Source organism: Oncorhynchus nerka, linkage group LG8, assembly GCF_034236695.1.
Source record: "Oncorhynchus nerka isolate Pitt River linkage group LG8, Oner_Uvic_2.0, whole genome shotgun sequence".
Lineage (NCBI taxonomy): Eukaryota > Metazoa > Chordata > Actinopteri > Salmoniformes > Salmonidae > Oncorhynchus > Oncorhynchus nerka.
In genome coordinates, this window is record NC_088403.1 from 18,136,199 (window position 1) to 18,142,198 (window position 6,000).

Below are 6,000 nucleotides of genomic sequence, written 5' to 3' on the forward strand. Positions count from 1 at the left end.
GTGCTGTGTGTCTGTATGTGTAATGCACTATGTATTTAATGCTTGTGATGTGATGTGCTGTGTGTCTGTATGTGTAATGCACTATGTATTTAATGCTTGTGACGAGCTGTGTGTCTGTATGTGTAATGCACTATGTATTTAATGCTTGTGACCAGCTGTGTCTGTATGTGTAATGCACTATGTATTTAATGCTTGTGACGTGCTGTGTGTCTGTATGTGTAATGCACTATGTATTTAATGCTTGTGACGTGCTGTGTGTCTGTATGTGTAATGCACTATGTATTTAATGCTTGTGACCAGCTGTGTCTGTATGTGTAATGCACTATGTATTTAATGCTTGTGACCAGCTGCTGTGACCACTATGTATTTAATGCTTGTGACCAGCTGTGTCTGTATGTGTAATGCACTATGTATTTAATGCTTGTGACGTTGTGTGTCTGTATGTGTAATGCACTATGTATTTAATGCTTGTGACTCTGTATGTGTAATGCACTATGTATTTAATGCTTGTGACCAGTGACCAGTGTGTCTGTATGTGACCAGCTGTGTAATGCACTATGTAGATTGCTTTAATGCTTGTGACGTACTGTGTGTCTGTATGTGTATTTAAATGCTTGTGACCAGCTGCTGTGTGTAATGCTGTATGTGTAATGCACTATGTATTTAATGCTTGTGACCAGCTGTGTCTGTATGTGTAATGCACTATGTATTTAATGCTTGTGACCAGCTGTTGTCTGTGCCTGTATGTGTAATGCACTATGTATTTAATGCTTGTGACCAGCTGTGTCTGTATGTGTAATGCACTATGTATTTAATGCTTGTGACCAGCTGTGTCTGTATGTGTAATGCACTATGTATTTAATGCTTGTGACCAGCTGTGTCTGTATGTGTAATGCACTATGTATTTAATGCTTGTGACCAGCTGTGTCTGTATGTGTAATGCACTATGTATTTAATGCTTGTGACGTGCTGTGTGTCTGTATGTGTAATGCACTATGTATTTAATGCTTGTGACCAGCTGTGCCTGTATGTGTAATGCACTATGTATTTAATGCTTGTGACCAGCTGTGTCTGTATGTGTAATGCACTATGTATTTAATGCTTGTGACCAGCTGTGTCTGTATGTGTAATGCACTATGTATTTAATGCTTGTGATGTGATGTGCTGTGTGTCTGTATGTGTAATGCACTATGTATTTAATGCTTGTGACGTGCTGTGTCTGTATGTGTAATGCACTATGTATTTAATGCTTGTGACCAGCTGTGTCTGTATGTGTAATGCACTATGTATTTAATGCTTGTGACCAGCTGTGTCTGTATGTGTAATGCACTATGTATTTAATGCTTGTGACGTGCTGTGTGTCTGTATGTGTAATGCACTATGTATTTAATGCTTGTGACGTGCTGTGTGTCTGTATGTGTAATGCACTATGTATTTAATGCTTGTGACGTGCTGTGTGTCTGTATGTGTAATGCACTATGTATTTAATGCTTGTGACGTGCTGTGTGTCTGTATGTGTAATGCACTATGTATTTAATGTTTGTGACGTGCTGTGTGTCTGTATGTGTAATGCACTATGTATTTAATGCTTGTGACGTGCTGTGTGCCTGTATGTGTAATGCACTATGTATTTAATGCTTGTGACCAGCTGTGTCTGTATGTGTAATGCACTATGTATTTAATGCTTGTGACCAGCTGTGTCTGTATGTGTAATGCACTATGTATTTAATGCTTGTGACATATGTAAGTCTGTCTACAAAGATGCAAAAATATTTTCTTAGTGGATTTAAATGCTTACTACATCACATATGTGTAGATATGCGAACTACGTGATTGCTGTCTCTCTTGCTCTGCTGTGTGTGCTTCTTGAAAGCTGTCACTCAAATGGCGATGGGTTGAAGCTCATTGGCTAGAACTCAAATTGCTAGCAGGCTGGCACACGTGGGGGAATATGTCGGGTAAATGCTGCGGCACATCTTCCAGAAAAACAGTCGTTTTCCAACTAGGGACTTTGTAAAACAGTAGTTCCTAGATTATGCATGTATGAACTACACACGTTGACATATCCAGCCCAAAGCAGGAGGTTTAAACAATACTTTAAACAACAAGCAAGTTGCCAAAGTCCCGGAGCATGTTAAACTTCAGCAGGCTATAAGGTTGGTCGAGCTCAAATGTCAATGTATTCAAATGAAAACTTTTGACCTACGGTTCTTATTGGAACTGTGCTTTAGTTTGGTAAATGTGCATATTTATTTTCATGGCAATATCCTTGGAAAATGGCCTAAAGTATTTGTTTGTTTTTCCTTGCTTTATCGTCTTCATTCCCTTTCCCAAATTGTACTTTCTATTCCCTATTCAAATGTAAAACTCTTTACTTTCTATTCCCTATTCAAATGTAAAACTCTTTACTTTCTATTCCCTATTCAAATGTAAAACTCTTTGCTTTCTATTCCTTATTCAAATGTAAAACTCTTTGCTTTCTATTCCCTATTCAAATGTAAAACTCTTTACTTTCTATTCCCTATTCAAATGTAAAACTCTTTACTTTCTATTCCCTATTCAAATGTAAAACTCTTTGCTTTCTATTCCTTATTCAAATGTAAAACTCTTTACTTTCTATTCCCTATTCAAATGTAAAACTCTTTACTTTCTATTCCCTATTCAAATGTAAAACTCTTTACTTTCTATTCCCTATTCAAATGTAAAACTCTTTACTTTCTATTCCCTATTCAAATGTAAAACTCTGTACTTTCTATTCCCCATTCAAATGTAAAACTCTTTACTTTCTATTCCCTATTCAAATGTAAAACTCTTTACTTTCTACTCTTTCAAATGTAAAACTTTTACTTTCTATTCCCTATTCAAATGTAAAACTCTTTACTTTCTATTCCCTATTCAAATGTAAAACTCTTTGCTTTCTATTCCCTATTCAAATGTAAAACTCTTTGCTTTCTATTCCCTATTCAAATGTAAAACTCTTTACTTTCTATTCCCTATTCAAATGTAAAACTCTTTGCTTTCTATTCCCTATTCAAATGTAAAACTCTTTACTTTCTAATCCCTATTCAAATGTAAAACACTTTGCTTTCTATTCCCTATTCAAATGTAAAACTCTTTACTTTCTATTCCCTATTCAAATGTAAAACTCTTTACTTTCTATTCCCTATTCAAATGTAAAACTCTTTGCTTTCTATTCCTTATTCAAATGTAAAACTCTTTACTTTCTATTCCCTATTCAAATGTAAAACTCTTTACTTTCTATTCCCTATTCAAATGTAAAACTCTTTACTTTCTATTCCCTATTCAAATGTAAAACTCTTTGCTTTCTATTCCCTATTCAAATGTAAAACTCTTTACTTTCTATTCCCTATTCAAATGTAAAACTCTTTGCTTTCTATTCCCTATTCAAATGTAAAACTCTTTACTTTCTAATCCCTATTCAAATGTAAAACACTTTGCTTTCTATTCTATTCAAATGTAAAACTCTTTGCTTTCTATTCCTATTCAAATGTAAAACTCTTTACTTTCTATTCCCTATTCAAATGTAAAACTTTGCTTTCTATTCCCTATTCAAATGTAAAACTCTTTGCTTTCTATTCCCTATTCAAATGTAAAACTCTTTACTTTCTATTCCCTATTCAAATGTAAAACACTTTGCTTTCTATTCCCTATTCAAATGTAAAACTCTTTGCTTTCTATTCCCTATTCAAATGTAAAACTCTTTACTTTCTATTCCCTATTCAAATGTAAAACTCTTTACTTTCTATTCCCTATTCAAATGTAAAACTCTTTACTTTCTATTCCCTATTCAAATGTAAAACTCTTTGCTTTCTATTCCCTATTCAAATGTAAAACTCTTTGCTTTCTATTCCCTATTCAAATGTAAAACTCTTTGCTTTTTAGCTCATGACCAATTTAGGCATATCTTGGAGTTTTTTCTCATGGGCAATTTGCCCTGTTGACCAAAACCTTTTTTTTCAAATGACCATTTCAAAGATACTTATTTTGTGTAACCTTGCTACTAATCATTTAGAGAGAAGTACGGCTGCTATTGGCACAATGCTTTGTATTGAAGTTTTCACCTGCAATTAAACTAGTGTTTTGGATGAATTGGAGACACCCAACCAAATCCCAGAAGAGCTGTGGAGAGGAATGGTTCTCCACATTGTAAAGTAAACAGAGCTGTGGAGAGGAATGGTTCTCCACATTGTAAAGTAAACAGATAGAAGAATGGTTCTCCACATTGTAAAGTAAACAGATAGAAGAATGGTTCTCCACATTGTAAAGTAAACAGATAAAAGAATGGTTCTCCACATTGTAAAGTAAACAGATAAAAGAATGGTTCTCCACATTGTAAAGTAAACAGAGCTGTGGAGAGGAATGGTTCTCCACATTGTAAAGTAAACAGATAACAGAGAGGGGAAATGATGAAAACACCATTTGTTTGGAGCGTATGAACTCATTGGTTTGAAAAGCAAAACAAGATAGTCTTGTCATTTGTCATTTCAGTGTCCCATTACCAAAGTGAGGCAACTTTGGGGTATCATAAGTTAAGTTTTGGTATTGTATGTTTTATATTATACTACACTGTTACAAAAAAAGGTTATATCTAGAACCTAAAAGGGTTATTTGGCTGTCGCCATAGGATAATCATTTGAAGACCCCTTATTGGTTACAGGTACAGGTTGGTTCCAATTAGAAATGTTGTGGGTTCCATGTAGAACCTTTCCCCAGAGGGTTCTACATGGAACCGAAAATGGTTTTACCTGGAACCAAAACGGGTTATCCTACGGGGAGAGCCAAAGAAAACCCTTTGGAAACCTTTTTTCTAAGAGTGTATAGTACTCGTCCTGGTATACAGTACATACTTTACTTTAAATACTTTACTGGGCATCTGTATCTGACAGTATTCAACCTTAACTAGTAGTTTTAGTATTTTATAACCCATTAGCTGAAGCAGCAGCTACTCTTCCTGGAGTTAACTCAGAGCTCTGTGAGGAGAAGGAGGATGGAGAAGGATCTGCAGCATACCTGTATCTGAAGTCTTAATGTCCCTTGTCAGGTGATCAGGGTCCCTTCCTTATACCTTTACACCTGTAAAATGAGTAAAACCATCCAATGGAGAAAGGATCCAGCTATCCCCTCTATGAAAAGCTTTCAACCACTGCCCCACCCAAGGGAACTGTCATCATGTCAACGCTGCCGGAAAGAAAGAAAAAAGTGCTTCCCCCTCTTTCTTCTTCACCCTCTCCCTTTTTCCTCTCTCTAGCTGGTGGTGTCTCTTCCTTCAGCTGGTGCTGAGTGGCGGATAATAAAGTTCGACCTGTTGTGTGATCGGATTATTATTCTGCCCGGTGAGGCCCCAGGCCATGAGGGAGAAGTCAATCGCCTGATTCCGGTAGGGTGTCGTGCATTGTGTGTTGCAGTGCGGGTGGGGGTGGAGAGAGAGAGTGTGTGTGTGTGTGTGTGTGTGTGTGTGTGTGTGTGTGTGTGTGTGTGTGTGTGTGTGTGTGTGTGTGTGTGTGTGTGTGTGTGTGTGTGTGTGTGTGTGTGTGTGTGTGTGTGTGTGTGTGTGTGTGTGTGTGTCGCAGTGCTAATGAGTGGGTGGTGGTGTCACAGTGTGTATTGCAGTGTGTGGGTATATGTGTGTTTCCCAGAGTGTGCGAACATGTATCTTTGAAAATGTGTGTTTGTGTTTGAGGGTCAGTCAGCTTTTGCCAGGGCCGTTACCATGGGATTTCCTTATAGAGGAGGTCCTAATCCGAGCAGTGAAAGACATTTGGAAGTTTGAAAAATGAAACAGCCACTGCTTACTGGCACTAGGCCTGGAATATGAAGAGCACAGAGCATAATGTGAAATCATACGACTCTGAGGGTGATCCCTATAATATCTCCTTTCTCTTGAACTGTGCACTTGTTCACTACTTCCCACATACTGTATCTTCCCACAAAGCATTGGATGGGGATAGGTGAATTTCCATTAAAATCAGTGAAGGGAAG

At 37.1% G+C, this 6,000-nt stretch overlaps 1 protein-coding gene across 2 annotated transcripts in view; it reads right to left on the reverse strand.

Moving 5' to 3' along the window:
- Nucleotides 1-5,296, reverse strand: part of LOC115127925 (sodium- and chloride-dependent GABA transporter 1-like) — a 42,251-nt gene extending 36,955 nt beyond the window's left edge. For both annotated transcript variants that reach the window (XM_065021481.1, XM_065021480.1), the window contains exon 1: nucleotides 5,032-5,296. The gene's annotated coding sequence lies outside the window, so the exon portion shown is untranslated. The remainder of the gene's footprint in view (nucleotides 1-5,031) is intronic.
- Nucleotides 5,297-6,000: the final 704 nt, after the last annotated feature.